Consider the following 26,729-nt stretch of genomic DNA (forward strand, 5'->3'; position numbering starts at 1 on the left):
CCCTACCTCTTCACTTTACTTCACAGATACTTTGAGCCATCAACCCTGGCCTTCTTGCTATTCCTTAAACAAGGTGCTCCTTCTTTTGGCTCTGGACATTTTTTCTGACTGTCCCCCATGTCTGGAATGCTCAGCTAAAATCTGATATGTTACAGGAAATCTTTACGTCTTTTAATTCTAGTGCCTCCCCTCCCAATTATTTCCTGTTTTCCCTATATAGTTGTTTATACTTACTTATAATCTTGTTGTTTTCCTCATTATATGGTAAGCTCCTTGAGGACAGAAACTGCTTTTATTTTTTTATACTGTCTTTTTTTTATCCTTTGTATAATAGGTACTTAATAAATGTTTATCAAGTGTCCTGGTAATTTCAGAAGAAAAGATATTTTATTAACTGTGAATTAGGGAAGTCCAATGGAAGAGGTATTACCTTGAGCTGAATCTTGAAGGTATTATTCTAAAAATCTTGGAGGGGAGAACATTCTATGTATGCAGAACAATTTCTGAAAATGTAGAGTTCACAATTTGGCAGGAATGTGTAGTATGTGAAAATAAGTCTGGAAAGATAGATTGACAGTTGAATATGGAAGACCCCAAATTCCAAGTTGAATTTCTATTCTATTCCAGAAGCAGTAGGGAGCTATCAAACAGAAGAATAATTTACTTCTGTGCATTAAAAATATCTTATTTGTCAGCTGTGAATAATGAATTGAAAGATAACTAAGGCTAAAGGGAGTTTAATTAGGAGGTTTTAGATTAGTTAAGAGATGATCAGATTTGAATGAACTAGGATAATAATATTTGGCCTTCATTTCAAAGAAGACCACAACATCAGGGAGGTGATGCCATGACAAGCACATGAATTGGATTGGGGGGAGGGACTGTGCTAAATCACCAACCTCACTTTCTCCTTCAGAACTATCTGGGTCCAGTGGACACATAGGAATCAGGACAACTGGTGATCACTCTGGATGTAAGGCAATCAGGTTTAAGTTAACTTGCCCAAGGACACACAGTTAGTGTCAGAGGCTGGATTTGAACTCCCATCCTCCTGATTTTTTTTTTTTCAGTTTTGTGAGAGCTTTAATGGCACAGAATGTTTATAACTACAACTTCTACACATACTGTAAACTGTATATATTGTTACAAAGTGCTAATAACTAAATCGATGAAGAATGCAGAATCACTTTGGCTCAGTTAATTCCAATCATTTCATCAAATGGTTCAATTTGCTGAATGAATCTGAATGGTGGTCTTCCATTTCTCATTTCCTCCCAATAGTCAATGCTCTGCTACACACACTAACTTGCTCCATTTTTCAATGTGCAAGTTTATGCAATTTTACTCTTGATCCTATTTACAAATATTAAGCCAGTTTTCATTAAACATAAGAAAAATGAAGCCTGCATTTATTTCCAAAACTGTAAACAGGTATAAAGCTTTTAAAACAACGTTTATCTTTACAAAACTTCATTGTTAACAGTTGAAACCCTTTTCCGATTACACATTGATCTGGTTTTTTGTTCACTCAAAGTTTGGGAGACCAAGACTTCCACCACAAGCATCTGGCATGGTTATCAATAAATACTGCCTTGTATCATCTTCTGATAACAAGCTCTAGCCATTTTTATTTATTTAAGAAAGATTCCAAAAACAGTTGATTTCACAGCTACTGGAGAAATAAGAGGACAGAGATGGATTTATTTTCAATGGTTAAAAAGCTGTAAAGATAATCAAGTTTTAAACACACTACAGATAAAAACCAACCAATCTTAACCTGTAAAGGGTGATTGATGCATTTCTTTCTCTTTTGAAGATGTGCCCAATTTTAAATAGAAATCTTCTCCCTCCACCTCTGAACTGTGCCAATTTTAATACAAAATAAGGTGCCATTCATTAGTCCTTATGAGTAAACTAGCCTTTTCCATTTATCTAATTTTGAAACCATAGATTCAATGCCATCTTGTGAATAGCCACACCAGACTTCTCCTTTTACCTCCAACTAAAATCCAAGATATATATTTGAAATAAATAGGTTGCAGAAGGCAAATCAAGTGTTACCACATTCAGAATTCAGATGGAGAAGAGAAATAACAAAGACATCTAAAAAGAATTAATTGTTGCTTTTCTTTTGGCCCTGGCTCACACCCTACCATGATTTCTCAGATGCTAAGAGAAAACAAATGTAAGCCTAACCAAGGAGTTATCTCACACTTGCCAAAGCCAGTTTTACTACTACAAATGAGTCCGTTAAGAATTGAATTCTGTGTTTGGACTGTCTATTCATTTCTGCCAGAACACATCCACTTTATAAAACATGATGTGGAATGCAGTTGGATGGAACAGTTTCTGCAAATTGGCCTACCTGCTTGTCTTAGTATTTTACTCACAGCTACCTAAAGCACTAAGTAAATGAGCAAATTGCTAGTTTCAAATGAACGGTGGTTCTCTAAATGGCCAATGTGAAAGTCCATTAACATAAACGGTAATTATTTCTATATCAAACAAGAGAGTAGCATCCTTCAGAGTCATGCTACATGTTCTGAAATCCAATCCCATCTACTTGAGGACACTGGTGATCCTAACGCTTCCTAACAATTTGGTACTAAAGCTTCACATTTTGAAGAAGGAAAGTATCACTGAAGAAGAGGCTGTGTTCCCCAAATGAAGAATTCTGTCACCAAGAGCAGGAAGCCTCAGGGGAAATCCTGCTTGAGGGGTCCCTAGCATTGCCCTGGGGAAGATTGTACAGTAAATAGTCCCAAGGGGGAGCTCTGGAAGACCACCCAAAAAGGCAGCATTTCAGAACTTGGTCAACTGCTCCCCAACCCCAGGACTGCTCCAGCTAGCAGCCTGAAGGCTCGGAATAGCTCTGGAAGCCTGAGGGTATCTATCTTTAAAGGGCTCCAGATGAAATGAAATTTTTATTAAGAAGCCTGTAAATGCACTGAACCAACTAACTACAACTTATTCAAGAGCTTCTCTTTGGGGGGGGGGGCAAAAGGAAAGAGATGAAAAATGAAAACAACAGCAGGAAAAACTCCCAACACCCAAAGTCCCCAAATGCCATCTTTCTTTTCCCATCTAGGCCTGAGACCCTGTCTATCAGAAGGGTTCTGCGTCATCCCAAAACCAACCTTCTTGTCAACACACTGGTCATACTTCAGGGTTTACCCTGCTTAGTCTCCATCATTTATTGGTGCAGCCAGCCTTCTGTAAATTCTCAACGTGCCAGTCAGCACCAGGAGGCTTGAGAGAAAATGGCCCCAAAGCTGGTTTTAAATACATTTTTTTTATTGCCACAGACTACTTTTGTTTCTTTTTTTTTTTTTTTTGTTATAGCTATAAATTGTAAGTTTCTGAGAGCTTGTCTTTGTCTTGAAAAAAATCCAGGTTTGATAGGATACTTGCTAACCTGTTTTCTTTTTTTAAAAGAGTAATGGTCATTGTCGTAAAGCAGTCAATATTTCTATGGGAATGCTGCAGCTCTAACTCAGGTGGGATTGAAAAGGAGGCAACAAAAACAGGGTTATGGAAAAAAATCATTTGCTGGTGGCATCTGCATTGAAAAGAAGACTGCAAATTTCTAAACAACAGTAAACTCTGTGAAGGAAACTTAGGGTCTTACAGACCAAAAAGGAAATGAGGTCATGAAAACACCTCCCAAGAGTTCGAATAAAATACTGAATCCCAAGGGGAGCTGGAAGGAGGATATGTAAAAAGAGGTCTAGGACTGGGGCATGCTCAGAATGGTCTCGTACACTAAGGTGACAGGACAGCATGGCACGGGGCAGGCGCTCCAGGCTCTCCTCTCCCTCAGTATGTGCTGGTGGATGGGGCGCTGAGGCGTTTTCCAATGTAGATGCCTAGTCCCAAAGCCAAAACATGAGAGATGAACAGTGATGGAATGAATACTTTAAGAAACTCTGCAGAGAAAATGCCCCCTTTCTTCATGGCTCCACTTTTCCTCATACTCAAAGAAACGGAACACTTAGGGTGCCAGAAGTGGAATTCCTTGGGGGGGGGATGTTCTCAGGACGACTGGACCAGTCCAATACCCAGTCCACACTTTTCTGCAAAGCTTCCACTTCTTTTTCTCCTTCTGCAGCTTCTTCTTCAGACTGAGAGCTATGGTCCCTGCTGGTGTGCATGTCCACATCAAACATTATCTGACCATCTTCTTGTGGGGAAGGGCTGTCACAGTGAGAACTGCCTCTGGAACTACTCTGTCCCGATTCATGCTGGGCGTCCAAAATAATCTTCTCCATGTCTCCATTGTGAATGGAGGATGAGGAGGGAACGTGCTCCAGTCCCCCATTTTTCCCATTTCCATTGCCATCGTTGCCATTGCTGTTGCTGTTCATCTGTAGCTCCACCCAGGAACTGTTGAGGCCCGCGGGCTCCACCAGCGAGGACGACACGGTCGGGTGGCCCAGCCGGTTGGCGCGGCGGGAGCTGGGGAGGCACAGCAGCGGCTCGGGCTCCGGCTCGGGCTCCGGCTCCAGCTCTCGGGCGGCAACACAACAAGCCCTGATTTTTTTTTTCTGATTTTTTTTTCTGATTTTTTTTTTTCCTGATTCTAAAACCAGTGTTCTATCCACTATGCTATAAACTAGGATGGTAGGCATGTGAATGGAGAGAAGGAAGCAATCATGAGAGATATTGTGAAGATAGAATCAACAAAAAGATAATGATTAGATATGTGGTTGCCTGGAAAGAGAAGCATTTAGTAATTCTAGGTTGTGACTCTGGGTGAATAGGAATATGTTATAATGAATTCATCAGAATAAGAAAGTTGCAGGGGCGGCTAGGTGGCACAGCATATAGAGCACTGGCCTTGGAGTCAGGAGTACCTGAGTTCAAATCCGGCCTCAGACACTTAATAATTACCTAGCTGTGTGGCCTTGGGCAAGCCACTTAACCCCATTGCCTAGCAAAAACTAAAAAAAAATAAAGTTTCAGTAGAGCTGTTTTGGGGAGAAAGATGATGAGTTATAACTGGGACATGTTGAGCTTAAGATGGTAATTATGCATCCTTATGAAAATGTCCAGCAGTCAGTTGCTGATGCAAGAATAGAGTACATTAGCTCCATGTAATATAGATTTTAGAGTCCTTTAACAGAGTTTATAATTAAACATATGGCAGTTGATGAGATACCAGGGGAGAGAGTGTATGTGTGTGTGTGTGTGTGTGTGTGTGTGTGTGTGAAAAGATGGCCTAAAAAAAACCCTTATGAAGGGTTTGAAATGGACAATCAATCAAAAAAGACTTTTTTAAGAAAGTAGTCAGTTATGTAAGATAATAAGGTGAGTATAGTGTTATAAAAAGTTATGATTTAGAGTCTATTTCATTGCCTTTTCAACACTGCTTACTAACTCCAACTTTGAGATCCTGAGCTCCCACTTGGTGAGAATTCTACATAACCAGACTTTCTCCAGTTACTGTTTTTTTTTCCTCTTGATTTGAATGTAGCTAAGAACACTTTGTATTTTAAGTATTTATTTCAAGCCTCAGCTCATTCTAGGCTTTTAAGCTTCTGATACCATTTTTGTGGGAACTTGCTATGCTTTTTAGTTACCCTTAGTTGCCTACCTTGTTTCTGTCTTCTATATATCTTTTTTAAAAATTTGACTTGTTAATATCTCTTTAGAGAACTTCTTTTCCTTCATGGTTGTAGTCATTTGTGTATTAGAATTGTGCCCTAGAGAACATAATGTCTTTGAGCAAACTTGAAACATGAGACATGAGAGTTTGACTGTTTTCTGAATGCTTTGAAATGTACCCTTCCAAACTCTGATTCTGATCATTTTCTCCTCCCATTTAATGTCTACTTTACTAATCTTATTCATCAGAATCTAATTCAGAGGGGGAAGCTAGGTGGCGCAGTGGATAGAGCGCTAGCCCTGGAGTCGGGAGTACCTGAGTTCAAATCCGGCCTCAGACACTTAATAATTACCTAGCTTTGTGACCTTGGGCAAATCACTTAACCCCACTGCCTTAAATAAATAAATAAATAAAAACTTAAAAAAAATCTAGTACAAAATAACATTTTACTCTAGTTACATTCTTTGGCTTTCTTATTTTTTAAATCTTTATTATTTTCGTTTAACAAACATCTGTGCTCTCTCCCATCACCTATTTTTTCTTCCCTCATTCTGAGAAAAAAAGGAAATCAAAACCTTTGCAACAAATCTACAGTTAAACAAAACATTTCTACATTTGCCATGTCCATAAACATTTTTCACAATGCATGTCACTTTTATTATCACCCCCTGTCAGTAGATAGGCAGCATTTAATTTAAATTGTTTTTCTGCTTCTTCTTGCATTAGTTTAAAGTGAGGTTCAAGTGATGTTTCTCCCTTCCTCATTTATGTATAAGTCTCCATGATTATGTAGGATAAGTCATACTTTGTCCATTCTTCTTTTCTTCTCCTAGTATATCATCTTCTGTTCCTCCCTTTCTCTTTATTATAAAAACATCTTTTTTCCAAAATAAAAACATAAAATCACCACTACCGCCTTCCCCCCCCCAGACTCTCCATCTTATTTGACTTTCCCTCTTATTTGACTTTCCCTCTGTTCCCTTGCTATCATTATAATTCTTTTTTTTTTTTTTGCAAGGCAAATGGGGTTAAGTGGCTTGCCCAAGGCCACACAGCTAGGTTTGAGACTGGATTTGAACCCAGGTACTCCTGACTCCAGTGCTGGTGCTTTATCCACTGCGCCACCTAGCCGCCCTTTATCATTATAATTCTTAGAAGATGTTTATATCATTTACCTCTACTCTCCATTCCCCCACTAGAATGCAGATTCACTTTCCCTTATAAAATCATTTCTGCTTACTTTCTTACATTTTTCTTTTTATACTTTTCTTGACTCCTATCTTTGTGTTTTAAAGTTTCTACTTAGTTCTGATCCCTTTTTTCCCTTCCTTGTCCTGAAGGATTACACTCATCTTTGCTGAGTAAGTTATTCTCGGTTGTAAGTTCTAGTCTTTTTATTTTAGACATGTTGTATTCCCTGTATGGTAGCTGCTAAATCGTGTGTGATTTGGCTTGATACCTTGGAACTTTGCAGTATTTTTTTCTTTGACCTAGAAGATTTATATTTTGGCTTGGACTTTGCTCAGAATGTTCATTTGGGAATTTCTTTCAGGAATTAACTGGATTCTTTCTCTGTGGTTCTAAGAAATTTGGGCAGTTTTTTCATGATCTTTTGAAGTAGAATATATAGATACTTTGCAAGGTTATGAATTTTATGTAGTCCTGTAATGATTAAATTTTTCTCTTATCTGATTTTTAGGTCAGTTCTTTTTAATATTAAAATATATATACATATATATATATTTCAGTTTTTCACTTTATTTTAATAGTTTTTATCTCATGCCATCATTAACTTCTAATTTGTACCATTCTAATTTTCAAACAGTCTTTTACATGTGCCTGTTATTCCAAGTTATTTCCTTTTTTCCTGGTTCTTTCTGCTATTTTATTTATAATACCATTTTTAAACTATTTATTTTATGTATCTTCTTCAGCTTTCCCAAAGCCAATTTTTTCTTTGAGACTTTATTGAGTTCAGCAGTTATTCTCTTCTAGGTTTTATCCTTAAGATATTTCTGATCTCATGATAGCTTTTTATTTTTTATTACTTTGTTTCTTGTTTATTTGTTTAGTCGATTTTCTAGCAATCTACTCTGGACAACCTAAAACTCTTCACCTAGGTAGGGTCCCTTTCAGGACTGAATCTGTGATTCTTGCTCCTCTCAGAGAACCTCTTTGTGCTACTTTCTTCAACTCCACACAGTCCAGTGTGTGCTCTGGATGACTCTGTGCTAGGTGTTTTGGACACTCCATTCATGTTCCAATCCCTAAGCTGCTGGTCTGGACCAAGTGTTGTCTGTGATCAGTTTTGGGAATTTCTGAATTTCAGGCTTCATTTGGAGCTTCAAGGTGTTGTATCCTAGCTACTGGCATCTTTGTGAAACCCCCAAGACTTGGGCCTAGGGCTCAGTGATCGACTGTGAGCATTCACATGGTGCTGGCCTAAGTCTGGATTCTTATTTCTCTTACACAGATTCTGTCCTGGTTGCTTGCTTTTAAAGTAGACTCTGTGTCATAAAATACTATAAAGTTTATGATATTGTGCTGGAAAGATGATTCACAATAGGTTTTTAGTCTAGCATTTTTTTTAGACCATTGTTAAGATAATTACATCTCCGCTTTCTAAAGGATGAATCTGAGTTAGACAAGTAAGAAAAATAATTCCTTAGATCTTCTGAGACAAGAAGATATCAATCAGCAAACATTTATTAAGCATCTACTATGTCTAGACACTATGCTAGATGCTGAGGATTTCAAGCCAGAATTGATAGCCTCTACCTTCAAGAAGCTTATATTCTACTGAGGAAAGGGAAGCAGGATAGGATGGGTCTACCTAATGATGTATATTTTGAGCAAAAATATAGAAGGTAGTTTTGAAAGCAAAAAAACTAATGATTGAGAAAATGAATAGACTTCATATTTCAATAAGCTATTCACATGAATCTATAACTTCACCATTTTGTTTGATACCCTTCCTCCCTCCCCACCTCTCAGAGATTCAGATTTGACACCATTTCTGCTCATACTATATTATGACTCTTTGTCTATGACTTTCTTTTCCACAAAAAAATTTTTTTTTAGGGTTTTTTTTTTTTTTTTTTTTTTTAGGTTTTTGCAAGGCAAATGGGGTTAAGTAGTTTGCCCAAGGCCACACAGCTAGGTAATTATTAAGTGTCTGAGACCGGATTTGAACCCAGGTACTCCTGACTCCAGGGCTGGTGCTTTATCCACTATGCCACCTAGCCACCCCCACAAAAATTTTCTTGATTGGGGGTTGGAGGATGTCTACACTTTGTACACAAGATCATTCTCTCTTTTTTTTCTTGAAATTCAAAGAATAGTAAGGACATTGATTCTCTACTTGTCCCTTCTTCTGGCTGTGATTAGTTCGTCTTTTCTTAGCTTCATTTCATTGATGACATTTTTTTAGCTTCAGTTCTTGAAATTCCTCATAGGTTCTATATTACAGTCTGCTTATACCCAGCATGCACCTTTTTGGTGCCATCTGTGTGATATCTGCTGTTTTTGGAGACTTATATTCTATAAAGCAACTTCTCTATTGAACCCTATACCTTTTTTTCTGGGAGACATTTGGGATCATTAAACAAGTTCTATATTTTATTAAAAGCTGTATTAAAAATCCAGTACTTTTAGTCTTGGGTCTAATTTATTGTTTATCTACACTGTTCTCAGATAAGTACTATATACTATTGTTGACTATATCATCTCCCTTTTTAAATTTTCTTTATTCTGTTTTTCTAGATTTATAAATCAACCCTATATCCTCTTCTGAACTGCAGTCCAACATCACCAATTGCTTCTTTTGAATTTTATGGGTCACAGAAGCCTCAAATTCAGTATGTCTCAAATAGATCTCATTATCTTTTCCCTTATATTGATTTCTCCTCCAAACTTACTGATTTCTTCTGTATGATTCCCTTTTAATTTTTTTTTCATTTATTTCTAATATTATTGTTATTATTATTCACTTGTTTCATTTGTATCTGATTCTTCCTAACCTTATTTGGAATTTTCTTGGCAAAGATACTGGAGTGGTTTATTATTTCCTTCTCCAATTCATTTACAGATGAGGAAACTGAGGCAAAATGAGGTATGTGTCTTGATTAGGATCTCACAGAAAATGCCTGAGCCAGATATGAATTCAGGAAGATTAGTCTTTTTGACTCCAAGTCAAGCACTCTATACATTTTGCCAACTGCCTGGTGACTTCCTTCCTGTAATTGTGTGTATATGTATTTTATGGTATTAGAGAAATATAGCATTTCAAACTATCTCTCTATGCTTATTCTGTATTATTTCCCTTTATGCACTCTATGGTCCTGTTAAACTGGCCTTATTGTTCCTGATGTCAGATTTTCTAACTCCTGCTCCATATACCTGTAATGCACTTTTCAGTCTTTCTCCAAACAAATTTAGCCTAGATTCCATCTCATGTATGTCTTTCCCGAATTCACCTTGTTGTTTAGTAGTATATATCCCCCCACCAAATTACTTTGTATATGTATTATATATATTTAACTGTATTCATGATTCTCACAGTAATAATTATAGATAGCTTTTATATAGCACTTTGAGATTTGCAAAGCACTTAAAAAAATATATCACTTAATAATTACCTAGCTGTGTGGCCTTGGGCAAGCCACTTAACCCCATTTGCCTTGCAAAAAAACCTAAAAATATATATATATATCATTTTATCCTCGTGACAGCCAGAGGAAATATCTCCATTTCACAAATGAGGAACTGAGACTAAGGTAAATGATTTGATCAAGTTCACACAGCTAATATGTCTCTGAAGTCAGAATTGAACTCAGGTCTTCACAACTCCCAAATTCAGTGCCCTATCCTGTTATTGTATCCTGAATTCTAGAATGTATATTCCTTCAGAGCAGAGATGGTTGTTTTTAGTTTGGGTCTTTGGATTCTCAGCTCTAGTCCAGTGCCTGACTGTTATACATTTCCCTAATGTTAGTATCTAATACATGTTTGCTCACTTGTTTGACTTATAGTTTTTTTCTCCTCTGAATTACTGGGCATACTAATTAGCAATCCCAAATGTTGGGCCCACCATATATCAGGTATTGTCCTAAAAGATGAAGATTCCAAGGCAAAAAGCATCCATCTCTGCCTTTTAGGAGGTTACAGTATTTCTTTTATAAAGATATATTTTATTTATTTATTTTCCCAACTACATGCAATGTAGTTTTTTTGGTTTGTTTTTTAGCTTTTGCAAGGCAGTGGGGTTAAGTGACTTGCCCAAGGCCACACAAGTAAAAAAAAAAATTTTAAGTGTCTGAGATCAGATTTGAACCCAGGTACTCCTGACTCCAAGGCCGGTGCTTTATCCACTACGCCACCTAGCTGCCCCCGCAATGTAGTTTTTACCAATTTTTTTTTTGCAGTTTTGAGTTTTACTTTTTTTCCTCTCCCTTGACAGAAAACAATCTCATATAAGCTCTACATTTATAACCATGCTAAATATAGCTCCATATTGAACATGTTGTATGAGAGAAGAATCAGATCCAAATGGAAGAAAGAAAACAGAGAAAAAAATGATATAATACATTCCTTTTCTGGCTATGGCAAGACTTTTAAAATTGATTGTTTTACTGCTGAAATGAACAAATCCATCATAACCCCCATATTGTTGTTAAGTTTACATTGCTTACCTTTGTGATTGGTCATCCAATTTCATTACTCTATTTCAAATGCTTTCTCTAAAATACTGATGTTCTTTCCATTGGCAGATCTCATGACCTTTTCTCAGTCATCTCTGTAGCATTTGTCCTATACTCTGGATACTCCTTGATCTCTGGGTTTTGTGACCTTGCTCTCTCCTGGTGCATTCCCTACTCGTTCCCTTCTGTTGATTCATCATCCATGAGCATCCTTTTAAATCCAGGGTTCTGTTCTGAAAAATTTCTCTTGCCCCCATTATCTCTTGAATCTCAGAGCCTCAGAGTTGTCTATGAGTGACTGAAATTTAAATCTCAGGCTGGATTTGAACTCAGGTCCTCCGGTGCTCTATCCAGTGTGCCATCTAGCTACCTCACACATGTCCATTTAAGCTCTTTAGCTCTGTTGCTTTAAAAATGAATGAAGAGTAGTGGATAAAGCACCGGCCCTGGAGTCAGGAGTACCTGGGTTCAGATCCGGTCTCAGACACTTAATAATTGCCTAGCTGTATGGCCTTGGGCAAGCCACTTAACCCCGTTTGCCTTGCAAAAAAACTTAAAAAATATGAATGAAGAGGTCAGATTTATTCACTCGACATATACAATCAGTACCTGTGTTATTAATTTTGCCTGTAAATAAAAGATACTTCATCTCTCTTTCTGCCCTGCTCTCCCCAGGCCTGAGTTCTTCTCTACCTCAGACAATTATTAGCTTTGTGACCTGGGCAAGTCACTTTAATCTGTTTGTCTCAATTTCCACATCTGTAAAATGAGGTAATAATATCACTTTTTGCTCAGGTTTGTTGAGGATCAGTTGAGATTATATTTGCAAAACATTTGGTACAGTGTCATGTTTAGTTCTCCATTGAATGTGGGCTTTAGATTATGAATTGTTGTATCTTTTTTTCCCTAAACTTTCCCCCTTTCTAGTTCTAGAAGATTAACATTGATATTATTTTACTAGCTATTACATCTCTTTGCCCTTCTGTGTCCATTGTCAAATACCTTCTGATCTATAAACAGTTTTTTTTAATACTAAGAATGTTCCCTATTTAAAAGAACCCTTGGAGACATTGCTTTTGGAATGTGAATATTTATTGCCTATGTTTTTTAGAAAGTTTTTTGGAAGGGGCAAAGAACCTATAATTATTAGGAAAACCTTAAACTTCTCATTATCAGGAACGGAACTGAACTCATTTAGGATGGTGAAAGATAGAAATTGCACAGGGCTGATCTCTTATACATGTATATTTCCAAGTTTCAAAATTTCCCTCCACCCTCCCTTCCCACCCCACCTCCCCTCAGCAGGGAACAGTCAGGTTGGCATTTTACATACATATTTACAAATTAGTGGTTTTAGGCATGTGGAATTAGGATTAAGGGTAAGTGATAATTTTTTGTAAAGTGTTCATGAAATTCAGAAGGGTTTTTTTTTCCCCTATGTGTTTTGTTGTGCTTTTCTTCCTCTGGTTGGGGATAATATCATCCATAACCAGTCAAATACAATTGTCTAGCTCTCTGGACTGTCGAGAGGAGTTGCTTCCATCAAGGTTGTTCATCTCGTAATTTTGATGTGTACATTGTTCTCTTGGCTCTACTCTTTTCACTCAGGATCAGATCCCGTAAGTCATTCCATGGTTCTCTAGAGTCTGACCATTTGTGGTTTCTTATTGAACAATAATATTTCATAGTATTCATGTACCACAACTTGTTTAGCCATTCCACACTTGACAGGCATCCTTTCACCACTTCAAAAAGGAGCTGCTAAGAATATTTTGGAACATGTAGGACTTCCCATTTTTTTACAATTTCTTCTGGATATAGTCCTAGAATTGAAATTGCTGGGTCAAAGGGTATGAACAGTTTCATTGCTCTTTGGGCATAATTCCATATTGCTCTCCAGAAAGGTTGGATCATTCACAACTCCACCAGCAGTGCATCAATGGCCCACTCCTCCTACAACCTCTCCAACACTGATCATCTTCCCTTATCTATTAGGTGTGAGATGATACCTTATATTGTTGTTTTAATTTGCATTTCTCTAATCAATAGTGATTTGGGGCATTTTTTTTTTTTTAGGTTTTTGTAAGGGGAAAGGGGGTTAAGTGGCCTGCCCAGGGCCACACAGCTAGGTAATTATTAAGTGTCTGAGACTGGATTTGAACTCAGGTAGCCCTGACTCCAGGGCTGGTGCTTTATCCACTGCACCACCTAGCTGCCCTGGAGCATTTTTTCATATGATTATATATAGTTGTAATTTCTTCATTTGAAAACTGTCTGTTCATATCCTTTGACCATTTATCAATTGAGGAATGACTTGTGATCTTATAAATTTGATACAATTCTCTATATATTTTAGAAATGAGACCTTTATTGGAACTCCTGGTTGTGAAGATTGTTCTCCATGGACTGATCTCTTGATAGTGCAATGTTTATTTTCCTTTTTTTCTTTTTTTTAGAATCTTTGAATGTCTAGAGTTGTAGGGGAAGAATAATATATCAGAATTGTATGGTCCAATTTGGGCCTTCTTACCCCCACCCTGGTTCTCCTTCATTTTACAGAGGAGGAAATTGGGACCAACAGAGAAGTACTGATTTGTTCAGAGTCACACAGAGCATTGTTCTTCTTTTCATCAATACTTGTATAGTTGATTACCTTCCCTAAATTAAGATTAGCTTGTCAGTGTCCATCCCCCCCCCCCCAATGTAGTAACTTGCTATATATTGTGTTTTTGAGTGTCATTGTGGCATGATGGTTAGGATCCTGGATTTGGAGTCTGGAAACTTGAATTCAATTCTCATTTCAAATGCTTTCTACCTGAATTACTCAAGATAAGTCACTTAACCTCTCTGTGTTTTAGTTTGTTCATCTGTCAAATTGAGGGAGTTGATCTTCAGGGTTTTCAAGATTCTTTTCAGCTCCAAATCAATTATCAGTACCTTTAAACCTATAAAAATTTGTCCTGATGAACTATAGTTGACAGATCTAGAATCTAATAATTTCCACCTTTGTTTTAGCTTATACCTTATTGTAATGTAATAAATAATATATGAAACAAATCATTTAACATTTATAAACCATATACTGTGTTCTAAGCTTTGGAGGGGGTACCAATAAGAAAAAATCAGGACAGCCCCTAACTTCAAGGAATTTACAACCTAATGGAAGGAAAAAGAAGGTGGCTCAATGGATAAAGCACTGACCATGAAGTCAGGAGGACCTGAGTTCAAATCCTGTCTCAGACACTTAATTACCTAGCTATGTGAGGGTAAGTCACCCCATTGCCTTGCAAAAACCAGGAGGTGGTGAAAAAATTCAAGAAGTTCTGTGGAAGTTCATCAAAGTGAGAAAATGTCTCAATTGGACTCCCTTAAATGAAGGATTTGAATGAAGTTCATGGCACTACGTTCCAGTCAGAGAGACTGAGGGTAATAATGACATTGGAGTACCAAGGCAGATGATCTATCTTAAAGGATAATGAGGTTATCCCAATAATGTGCTTCTTGGAGTGTGGCAAAAAAAAATCATTCCAGGCATGGAAGACAGTGAAATAGAATGCTTTGTTCTTTGACCTGCATGTTGTATTCTGTATGCTGTTTTATGTTTATCTTATTGCGAATTCATAATACAAGTCTGGGGAATCAGTTTTATTGCCCCTGAAGGGATAATGTTTTAGCCGAGAAAATGAGAGATATTGAATACGATGAACTCCTTCAACTTTGCCAGTTTTAAGATTGTAATGTTTAAGGATTCCTTTCAGCTCCAATATTCTGTTCCAACAATCTATGTTTTATAAAATCCTACAGCGTTTCTAACATCCCCAAAGGATTTAGCAACAAAAGAGGCTTCTACAACCTGTTTTCTGATTACCTTCTCTGTTCCTTATGTCTTCTTTGGACTTTAGCCACTAGAGGGTGATATAATTCCACAACCTTGAACCAAAGTTATTCTTAGAAAGAAGTGCAGAGAAAAATAACAATTTTATGTATCTTAATTGTAAAATGATCATAATTAAATATATTAAGAAGATCAGAACTATTGTAATACAACCATTGATTGCTTCAGTGAGTGATTGCACCTAACTTTTTGTATATCTAACTCCTATAGATTTTGCAGACCTTTCATGAAAAGCAAATACTTTTCATGTTTCTTTCCTTTCATTTCTCTTCTTTTGGGTTATGGCAAAGATTCTGATTCTGATTAAAGTTAAGAGTCCATAGGGGGTGGCTAGGTGGCTCAGTGGATAAAGCACTGGCCTTGGAGTTGGGAGTACCTGGGTTCAAATCCAGTCTCAGACACTTAATAATCTTAATAATTACTTAGCTGTGTGGCCTTAGGCAAGCCACTTAACCCCATTTGCCTTGCAAAAAAAAAACCCCTAAAAAGAGTCCATGGAACACAAAACCTGGAAAGTCAGAGCTAGAAGAGATTTTTCCAAATTCCCTGCCCTATTATCGAAGACCTTCTATAATCTAGTAATAATCTCTTGTACTTGCCTTCCACAATTCTAGCCTTTGCTAGTTTAAAAATCTGCTCAAGCCAGTTTCATATAGAAACTTTCTTTTAACTGTCCCAAAACTCATTCCCTTTTTAATTTCTCTAGTATTATTCATTCACTGGAAATTTAGCATAGGCTCCCTTATTTTTGTCTTTTATATTTATGCATCTACCCTATATTAGTTTGGTGTCAGTATAGTGAGAACTGACTTCATGCTCTCCCTGTTTATATCTTCCTTAATATGTGCTTGATATTGGAATAGCACCAACTGCAAAGGCAAAAGACAAACTGCAGTCAGTATACCTGCCATTTGGTGGCAGAAATATGTTCTAATAACATTGACTGACAAGGTAAAATAAGCACTCTCACAGACCAGTACTATGTTTATTCACTAAGTTGATAAATCATTTAAGTATTGGTTTTAATGTACTTTGTAATATGGAAAACAATGGAAAATGAGAATAGTAATGGTCAATGGCAAAAAGCATTATTGATTTACATAAATCAACAGCATTATTCAAAAGTGCCTGTGTTAAGTTCTGTAATACAAAGAAAGGAAAAAACAAGCTTGCCCCAATGGAGAGGTAATAAGCAAAAACTTGCAATTAGGATGAATTGGACAAAGTCTCAAAAGGAAGGCACTAGTATTAAGAGAAGATCAGCAAAGGATTCTTGCTGAAGGTAGAATTTTCATTCAGATTGGAGAAAGCCAGGAGGTAGAGGTGAAGAAGAAAATCTCCCAGGGGTGAGAGAAAGACTGAGAATACACTCTTTGGAAATAGTATGTCTTGTGCAAGGAACAGCAAGGAGATCAGTGTCATTGGATTGTTAAAGTATGTGGATTGAGCAAAGTCAAATATTATGCTAAGCACAAGAAACACACACAAAAAAGCAAAAAAGACAATCCTGCCTTCAAGGGGCTCATATTCTGTTGTGACATTAAGGAGCTACTATGTGCCAGGCACTGTGCCAAGCATTTAACAAACATATTATTTGATCCTCAACAATTCTGGGAAGTAGGTGCTATTATGATCCTCATTTTACAGTTAAGGAAACTGAGGGAGACAAATTTAAGACCTTGACCAGGGTCACGCTGCTTGTAAATAAATGTCTGTATCCAGATTTAAGCCCAGGTGTTCCTGACAAGATAAAGGAAATAGAAATTGATTTCAGAGGGAAGGCAATTGTATGAGGAAAGGGAGTGGGGAAGGCTTCTTGTAAAAGCAAGAATTTGATCTGAGCCTTGAAACCAGAGAAGGCTAGAGGTATAGATGAAGAAGAATGAAGGAGATGTGATATATAATACTACGTGTTAAGTTTCATATGTGAGGAGCATTAAGAAAGCCACTTACACTAGATTAGCATTAGAAGACTAAAAAGGTCAGAACAAACCAGGTGGTTAAGGGTTCTAAATGTGCAACTAAAGATCTTATATTTGTTTTACTGATAGTAATAAGAAGCCAATGGGATTTATAAAATACAAAGATGACATCATCAAGCCACTTTAGGAAGGTCACTTTGGCATTTGAGTAGAGACTTAATTGAGAGTAGGGAAAGAATATTGAGACTAGGAGGATAACAAGCAATAGTTCAGAAATTGATGATGAGGTACCAGAATGATTGCTGCATGAATGAAGAGAAGGAACTGTTTCAGAGAGATTTGAAGGTAGAATCTATAGGATTTAACAAGAGATTTGATTTAGTTTTAGTAAGGAGATGAAGATGACACTAGATTTCAAAGGTTCAGTAACTGGAAGGATGGTGGATGTCTGGACAGTAATAAAAGAGTTGGGAGTAAAGATAACTGGTTCTCTTTTGGATGTGTTAAATCCTAGATGTCCCAGAGATAGTTGGTGATATAAGATGGTATTTTAGGAGAGAGATTAGGGTTAGATATTTAGATCTAGGAGTCATCTGTCTGGAGATGATAAACTGATAGCAATTGATGAACTCATCAGGTGATAATTATAGATGGAAAAGAGACCTTTGGACAGACCCTTGAGGGAAATTCATGGTGACAGGAGCATAATCTGGAGAAATATCAGAGAGAGCATCAAAGATGATGATAATGATCTTAAATTTAGGAGAAGAACTAGGAGATGTCAGTGTCAGGAAAACTAGAAAGGAAAGAACATCAGAAGAGGATGATCAATAGTGTCAAAGGCCACAGAAACCTCAAGAAGGGTTTAGTTTAAGACAAAGACCATTAGATTTGATAACATATTTTTTTTCAGTTGAATAAGATCAGAAGTTAGGTTACAGAGGACTTAAGAGAACAAGAAGAAAGGAAATGGAGTTACTACATACAGATGATTCTCTCAAGCAGTTTAGTCGTAAATAAGAAAATAACTTGCAGAGATGGTGGAATCAAGTATGGATATTTTTTTAAGAGAATGATGGAACCATTATCACTTGTTTTTAGGCAGTAGGGAAAGGATGAAAATTAATGAGAGAATAGTGATGATCAAGAGGGCAAACTGCTAAGAGACTGGATGGAATATAATAACTTGTGCATATTTTCACAAGACAAAGGGCTATTTCTTCTTGTGAGATGAGAGAGAAGGTAAAGATTCTGAAGATCACCAGGGTAGGATAAAGTACTGGATCCTAAGGTCCTATCTTGAATTAAACTGTCAAGCATTCAAATGCTTCAGTAGACTGGCCATGCAGAGAACTCATGACAAATACTCAGAAACTATAGAAGGACACTCAAAGTCTCTATGAAAAACTTTGTAATTTATTGTGTGACATTGGAGATATTGGCACAGGACCACCCAGCATAGCATGCCCGCATCAAAGAAGATACCATGCTCTATGAGCAAAGCAGAATTGAATAATCCCGAGATGTGCACATTTAATCGTGCCTGACCTGTGGTAGAGAGTTTCTAGCTCATTGGTCTCTTCAGCCAGACACAGTTTACTCTGATATAGTGATGTCGTTTTGATCCACTTTGAGAATGAAGGACAACAACCAGCTATCTATCAGGCATTGTGCCTAAGTACTTTTACAAATATCTCATTTAATCATAAGAACAACCCTGTGAACTAAGTGCTGTTATCCCCGTTTTATAGTTGAGAAAACTGAGATAGGCTGCCATGGAACATTGTGGTCTCCAAAGACTTTATGTCAGGCACTTGTGCTAAGTATATAGAAAAGAGACAAATGAAATTTTCAAGGAGCTCACAATCTAATGGGAGAAAGGAATAGGGAAGAAAACTATTATGTAAAAATAAATTATATACAGGATAAATGGAAAGTAATTATCAGGGGGGAGAAGTTAGGAAGTTCTTCCTATAAAAGATGGAGTTTTAATTGGGACTTAAAAGAACATTACAGGCATGGTGGACAACCAGAGAAACACCCAGATCAAAGAGATGGAATGAATGTCTCTTGGAACTGCAACCAAGGGGACCAGTGTCTCTGGATCAAAAAGTATATGGCAGGGAGTAAGGTATAGGAAGACTGGAATGGGTAGAGGAGAAGTTATGAAGGACTTCGACAAACAGAGGATTTTGTGTGGATTGAAGTGGGGAGTGACTTGAGACAGGCAAAAACACAAAAAAGTTAGCAGGCTGTTAGGAGAACAGCAGACTTATATGAGAGATATTGGAGAGGTGATATTAACACTGGTAGGAGGAACTCCCAGGTGAAGAGACCTAGTAATTCAGGTTTGCACCTTCCCTATAATGTATTTTTCTAGAACCCTGAGAGGTTAATTGACTTGCCCACAGCCAGTTAATGTCAAGAGACAATGAACCATATTTTCCTCTCTCAGAAGCTGACTCTCTATCCATTAGAATTTAGACTCTGTTAAGCATCTTAAAGTTGTCACTAAGCATGTATGTCAAGTCACTAAGTATTTATGAATACCAGCTGTCTCTGCTAGGCAGTGGGAATGTAAAGAAAGGCAAAAATCCCAACTTTCTAGGAGCTCACAATCTGAGGGAGACACTATACACACACACACACACACACACACACACACGTATTTATAGATAATCTCAGAGGAAGGACACCAGTAGCTTTAAAGGGGATTGAGAAAAGACCTCTTGCAAAGATAAGATTTTAGCTCAGACTTGAAGGAAGCTAGGCAAACAAAATTCAAAGGATGGGAAACAGCTAGCAAAAATGTGAATAATGTAAAAGGAACTGTTGCAACCCAACGTTTTTAATACTGAGTTGATCCATTGAAAACATTGTCATTGTTTTCCATCCCAAAATAATTCTTACAGCCTTCTGTATTCATTATTCTATTGAAATTACTCTCTTAAATATCATGTATGACCTCCTTGTTGTCATTTCTTTTCTTTCTCCAAAGTTTGTTTCACTGGTTTCTCTTTTTTGTGTTTACCCTATTATTGAGAGGGCTTATAAATTCTAATGGCTTTTACTCTTATTCCTTTGATTTTCAAATTTCTGTCTTCAGTGCAAAATATCCTTGCTTCACCCATCCTTGAATTGACCTTGGAGTCTGAAATAACCTGAGTTCAAACACTCAATGACTGGTATTATGTCCCTGAGCAAATCAGTTAGCTTCCTCTCAACCTCAGTTTTCTCAGTTGTAAAATGGAGATAATAGCAGTATTTACTTTCCAGGATTGTTGTTGAGGATTAAATGAAGTGATATTATCTGTAAAGCATTTAGCACAGTGCTTGGCTTGTTGTAAATAGGTACTATATTTCTTATCTTTTCTTCTCCCATATTTACAATAAGTTGTCCCTATCTGATCCTGATTACAATTGAATGTAGGTAGTACTGTTATTGCTTCTATAAGAAAACTGAGTCTGAGAGATTAAGTGACTAAGATCACACAGTAGGTTTTGAACTGCTAACTATTATATTCTTTAACTGTCTCTCTAGATGGGAGCAAATGCAGCTAGACTACATATGATCTAATAAAGATTTTGAGATTTTAGTGATAGGAGTTGAGTTGACTATGGGATGAAATAGCATAAAAAGATAAATGTAGTTTTAACTTGCATTAAGAAAAGTATAACCATCCACAGGGATAAAGGAACATCTGATTAAATTTTGTTAAATTCTGATCACCACATTTTATGAAAGACATTGTAAGCTAGTGTCCAGAGGAAGAAAGCTACCAGCTTGATAGAGAGCTTAAAAAAAGGACTCAATAGAAGGCCAGAAATATTTTTAAGTACTCTCATGTTGGAGAGATATTAAGTTTTTGTTCTATGCTTCTGGATGACAAAACTAGGAATATTGAGTCAAAGATGCAAAAAGGCACATTTAGGCTTGATGGCAAAGAAAAATATACTAATGATAAGAGCTACTTCAAAATAGTATGAATAAGGCTGCCATGGAATATTGTGGTTTCATTGTAGAAAGGATTCTTTTTTTAAAAAAACAAAAGAAAGGATTCTTTTTTCAAGTATTAGTTGCATCAGTCAATCAGCAAGCATTTTTGAGGGCCTACTGTGTCCCAGGTACTATGCTAGTTTTCAGGTATACAAAAAAACAATGGCTACTTATAAGGAACTTGCATTCTAATAGAGGACAATTAAAAACAAAAATAGATGTAGCAGAAGCATAAAGTCAAAAGTATGTAATAATTGTTAAATACTTAGGTAGCATGGGGCTGCTAGGTGGCGCAGTGGATAAAAAAGCACAGGCCCAGGAGTCAGGAGTACCTGGGTTCAAATCCGGCCTCAGACACTTAATAATTACCTAGCTCTGTGGCCTTGGGCAAGCCACTTAACCCCATTTGCCTTGCAAAAAACAACTAAAAAAAAGTAAATAAATACTTAGGTAGCTTAGAAGGGAAGAGTGGAAACTAGTGATTGAGGGAATTAGGAGAAGCTTCTTGTAAAAGATGGTGACTGAACTAAATTTTAAAAGAAGAGAAGAACTCTTTAAGCAGAGATGAGGTGAGTACATTCCAAATATTAATTGATAATGACAAGTGCAAAAGTGTAGGGACAAGAGATGTAGTTTCTGAGCACTAGAGAGAATAAAGCCAATTTGACTGAATTGGAGGTGGGAGAGGGAAAAGGGCAGGGAAGAAGAAAACCTAATATCCAGTAAGAATGGAAAGATTGGGTGTGACATAAGTGTATAGGGCTTTAAAAATTAAATGGAGAACTTTATGTATTATCTGAAACTTTTTCTTGGAAGCCCCAAGAGTTGATTGAGAAGAGGAGTAACCTTGACCAGATCTATGTTTAAGACAAATTTCATTCACAGCTTTGTATGGCATGCTTTGAAGTAGCAAGTAACTTTGGTAGATACTAATTAAGTGGAATTGCAATAATGTGGGGGTGGAGATGACAAAAACCTAAATTCATATGGTATCTGTAAGTAGAGAAGGATGTGAGGACTCTTGTGAAGGTAGAAAAAACAAGATTTGACTGTTTGATTAGATATGTGGTATGAAAAAGGTGAGTGAGACACATATAAAGACCTAGGAGCCTGGAGGAATTATATGGGTAGAATATGAATGATGAAGTCGAATAAATAGGAAATGAAACAGATGAGATTGGAAAGACAGAAACACTGAGGTAGTATCAAATGCAGCAGTTATATTGAGGAGTAGGACTGAGAAAGGACCCTCAACTTTGGCTTTTAAGAGATGATAACTTTGGGGGAAAAACATTTTCAACTGAATGATGAAGTTTGGAAACCAAGTGATTAAATGGGTTGAGGCAGTGTAATTCAGATAAACAACTTTTTGAGTTTAGGTGAGACAGAGGAGAACTATAAGATGGCAAGTTGAGGGTTTTTTAAGGGTTGGAAGGAGAGACTGTCTCCTGACTGGGCATTTTCACTGATTTACCCTCATATCTGGAATTTCTCACTCTTCATATTTATCTCCTGGTCTCCCTATCTTCTTTTAAGTCCTACATAAAAATCTTACTTCCTGGAAGCCTTTCCCAATCCCACTTAATGTTTGTATCTTTTCTCTGTTGATTTTCTCCAATTTATCTTGCACATATTCTGTTTTGTGTATGTTGTGTTTTTCTTTTTCCATTTCTTTGTACCCCCAAAGATTTAGCCCAGTGCCTAGGAAATAGTAAATGCTTATTGATTGACTGATTTGGGCATGTTTGAAGACCATAGGGAAGGATTCAGTTGATGATGGAGATAATCCAGTTGAAGATTCAAGAAAAAGGGAACTAATCAAGCATGCAGTCAAATGAGAGAGAATAAGAAATTATGTCAAAGGTTATAAAAATTAAGAGAGATGGGGGTAGTGCAGTGGATAGAGCACCGGCCCTGGCGTCAGTAGTACCTGAGTTCAAATCTGGCCTCAGACACTTAATAATTACCTAGCTGTGTGGTCTTGGGCAAGCCTTTAACCACATTTGCCTTGCAAAAACTTTTAAAAAAAAAAAAAGGAAGAAAGAAATGAAGAGAGATGGAAAAGGGAAACTAACATTAAATGGCCTCAGTTTTCTCAGGATAGGCTCAGAAAAAGTCCTCTGCTAGGAGTAGTGGGGGAAAATATGTGGGGTTATGGAGTTTAGAAAAAATTTAGAAGGCTTCCATGGGAAGTGAAATAGAAGATCAAATAGGAAGAAGTTATGAAATCCTTGGTTTTCAATTTGATGAATACACTTAAAGCAAGGGAATACTTAACCTATAGACTTAGAGAGAGTCTTGTCAGTCAAACAGAATTTGAAATTTAGAAGGAACTTTTAGCAGTCATCCATTCCAATCCATACATTAAAGGAATCCTTATATAACATGTAGATATCTAGCCTCTTCTTTAAGAACTCCAAGGAAGAAGAGTCTACCACCTCTCAAAGCAACTGCTGTACTCTAATTGTTAAACAATCTTTTCTGTTAATAGAACATAAATTCTCTTTGCAACATTCATCTATTGCTTCTATATCGATTTTCTGAGGTCAAGCAAAACATTTAAAACTGTAGTATCTAGCACTGGACATAATTTCTAGTGTAGCCTGACCAGGGCAGAATACAGCTTTACTATAACTTCTATTAACCAAAAGTCACAATTTCAGGGGGCTCTTAATACACTTTAGAAGCCACTCCTCTCTTAACTTAGTCCAAGGTCACATTATTCTTTCTGGCTACTATATCATTTATTCTTATTGAATTTCATTTTATTAGATTTAAGCCCAGCACTCTAATCCTGTCAAGATCTTGGTTCCTGGCATCCAGTATATTAACTTTCCCTCTCAGTTTTGTATCATAAGCAAAATTTGTGAGTATTTAATATGAGCCTTTATTCAAGTCTGAAAAAATTATAACAATATAGGACCAAGGACAAATTCCTGGAGTTACTTTTTGCCATATTGACATTAAAGTAATATTCTGAAACAAGTCAATGTGACATCTGTGAAAGGAACCCTTACATGGGGCAAGGGGAGAAAGAGCGACATCAGTTAGAGCCATGGGAGAAAAGGTAGACCTTCTAAAAGAGGTAAAGGAAGGGATATGGAAAGGAAAGGGAGAGTTGAAAGGATTTTGAAATTTAACAAAAGAAGATTGAAGAAGAGAAAGACACCCATAAACTATGTCCAGAGGGCAGTAAAACTGTTCATGCCCTTTGATCCAGCAATAGCTCCACTAGATCTGTATCCCAAAGAGATTACAAAAAAGGGTGAAAGATCCACATGTACAAAAATATTCATAGCAGCTCTTTTTGTAGTAGCAAACAATTGGAAATTGAGGGATGCCCCTCAATTGGGAAATGTCCGAACAAATTTTGATATGTGAATATAATAAAATATTATTTCTCTATAAGAAAGGATGGGCAGACAGATTTTAGAAAAACCTGGAAAGACTTAATGCTAAGTGAAATGGTCAATTGTGATAGACTTAGCTCCTCTTTGTAATATAGCAATCAAAGACAATTCTGAAAGACCTGTAATGGAAAATGCCATCCACATCCAGAGAAAGAACTATGGAATTTGAGTATAAGCTGGATATCTAATTAGTAAGTGTCTGAGGCAGGATTTGAATTCAGGTTTTCCTGACTCCAGGGCAAACTCATGGAGGTCAGTGTCATGGGATGGAAGAATACATGTTGAAGAGTGAAGTGTTAAGAACATTGGAAATGTAGGAGAGAGCTAGCTTATGAAGAGCTGTTAGTGCCAAACAGAACATTTTTAATTTTCTCCCGGAAGTAACAAGAAGTCAGTGGAATTTATTGAGTAGGAGGAATGATATCAGCAGACCTGCATTTTAGAAAAATCACTGTAGTGGCTGAATGAAGGATGGACTAAATTGGGGAGATGAAGCAGGCAGACCTACACAGTAGTCAAGGTGTGAGATGATAAGGGCCTGCCCCTAGACAGGTGATATTGTCAGAAGAAATAAAGGGAGCATGTTCTAGAGATCATAACAAGGTGAAATCAGCAAGCCTTGGCAACACATAGCTTGGATGTGGGTAGAGAGGTTGGGAGATAGAAGGTGGTAAGGAGGAAATAAGGAGTGTTTAGGGCAGAAACTGGGAATATCTGACCCTTGGACCATATAAGGTAACCACAGAGACTCAAAATTAATAAAACTAGGAGATTTTTAGGAGTGAATTAATTAAATGTTTTACTAACTAATAGCAGGCAAATGATATAAATATCCAAATAGCCCTTGGCAAGAAACAAAGGTTCCTCTCCCCTAGTTTGTTTAGGGAGAAAGATTGTTTTTGAACACATTGAGTTTGTCTGTTGAATAGCCATTTTGAGATGTCTGAAAGGTATTTGTGGAGATGCAAAATTGGAAGTTAGCAAAGAAATTGGAACCGGAAAGGCAGATTTGAGAATCATCAGAATAGCGCTGATAATTAAATTCATGAAAGCTAAATGATGTTATGAAGTGAAGTACAATTCCACTCTTGTTATAAAGAAAAAACATTGAGCAAAAGTATCTGACTTATAACCCTTATCTGACAATGCATATAAAACCTAGCTTTTTGCTGATACCCTGCATCAGAAATGTGGTTCAAAAGTAGTTTAGATCCACTGGAGGGTTGCTTAATGCTCTGTAGGGGAAGAGAGGGATCAGTTTTCTTGACATTGAGAAACTCATATACGAACCCATTCTATTTTTGCATTCTGTTAGGTTAAATAAAACCTATTCTTTATCCAGTATTTTGTCAGCCTTGGTGCTGATCAAGTTAGTGTTAGAGGAAACATGGAGCAAGTTGAGCCAAAGATTATTTTTCAAAAGCCCTGCATGCTGTTTGTTTCTTTCTTTCCCCCTCCCCTTTTCTACCCCCCCCCCCAATTTTAGTGACTGGGATCAGTTTCACATATGAGTTACAGAAATGCATAGGAAATTTTAATGAAGGGGGGGAAAGTCTAAAGGAAGGCTTTGGCTCCTTGATTTGTGCACTGTATATTTATTTTTTTGTTGTTGTTGGAATTTTTTGCCTTGCTTTTTAAAAAATCTAGAATTCATGCATTTGACCTACTAGTTAAATGTTGAAATGAATCCCTGAAGAAAGGAATCTCTGTCTCCTCTCCTATGACACTGTTCTTTCTAGTATATCATTCTTCTTCCCTTAACCTAAATAGAAATTGCAGGACTTAATTGAGGTAATCAAGTGTATAGTGTGCATAGAAGTGTAAGATCATCTTTAAATCTCTAGTCTCTCTGATTTTGTTAAAAATTAGACTGTGGTATTGTTTCAGCAGTGTTGTATTATAGTCTCTCAACATATCAATTCACCATTTGATTTAATTTGTGTTTTTTTTTGTTTTTTGTGGTGTGTTTTTTTTTTTTTGCAAGGCAGATGGGGTTAAGTGGCTTGCCCAAGGTCACACAGCTAGGCAATTAAGTGCCTGATGCCGGATTTGATCTCAGGTACTCCTGACTCCAGGGCCAGTGCTCTATCCACTGTGCCACCTAGCTGCCCCTGATTTAATTTTAAAAGCATGCTGTCAATAGTGTAAGTAGCTTGATTTTTAAATATATATTTTAAACTTAAATTGAAGGGAAGTAAGTA

At 37.0% G+C, this 26,729-nt stretch overlaps 1 protein-coding gene and 1 pseudogene across 5 annotated transcripts in view; one reads left to right on the forward strand and one right to left on the reverse strand.

Moving 5' to 3' along the window:
* Positions 1-26,729, forward strand: part of GATAD2A (GATA zinc finger domain containing 2A) — a 254,017-nt gene that overhangs the window by 166,544 nt on the left and 60,744 nt on the right. Inside the window, exon 1 of one of the 5 annotated variants that reach the window (XM_074204207.1) lies at positions 8,748-9,462. The exons of the other annotated variants lie outside the window; for them this stretch is intronic. The gene's annotated coding sequence lies outside the window, so the exon portion shown is untranslated. Of the gene's footprint in view, positions 1-8,747; positions 9,463-26,729 lie in introns of those variants that run through there. 5 annotated transcript variants of the gene reach the window in all.
* LOC141500759 (BCL2/adenovirus E1B 19 kDa protein-interacting protein 3-like pseudogene) lies at positions 3,764-4,395 on the reverse strand (annotated as a pseudogene).

The sequence above is a fragment of the Macrotis lagotis genome, chromosome X (genome assembly GCF_037893015.1).
Source record: "Macrotis lagotis isolate mMagLag1 chromosome X, bilby.v1.9.chrom.fasta, whole genome shotgun sequence".
NCBI classification, from domain to species: domain Eukaryota; kingdom Metazoa; phylum Chordata; class Mammalia; order Peramelemorphia; family Peramelidae; genus Macrotis; species Macrotis lagotis.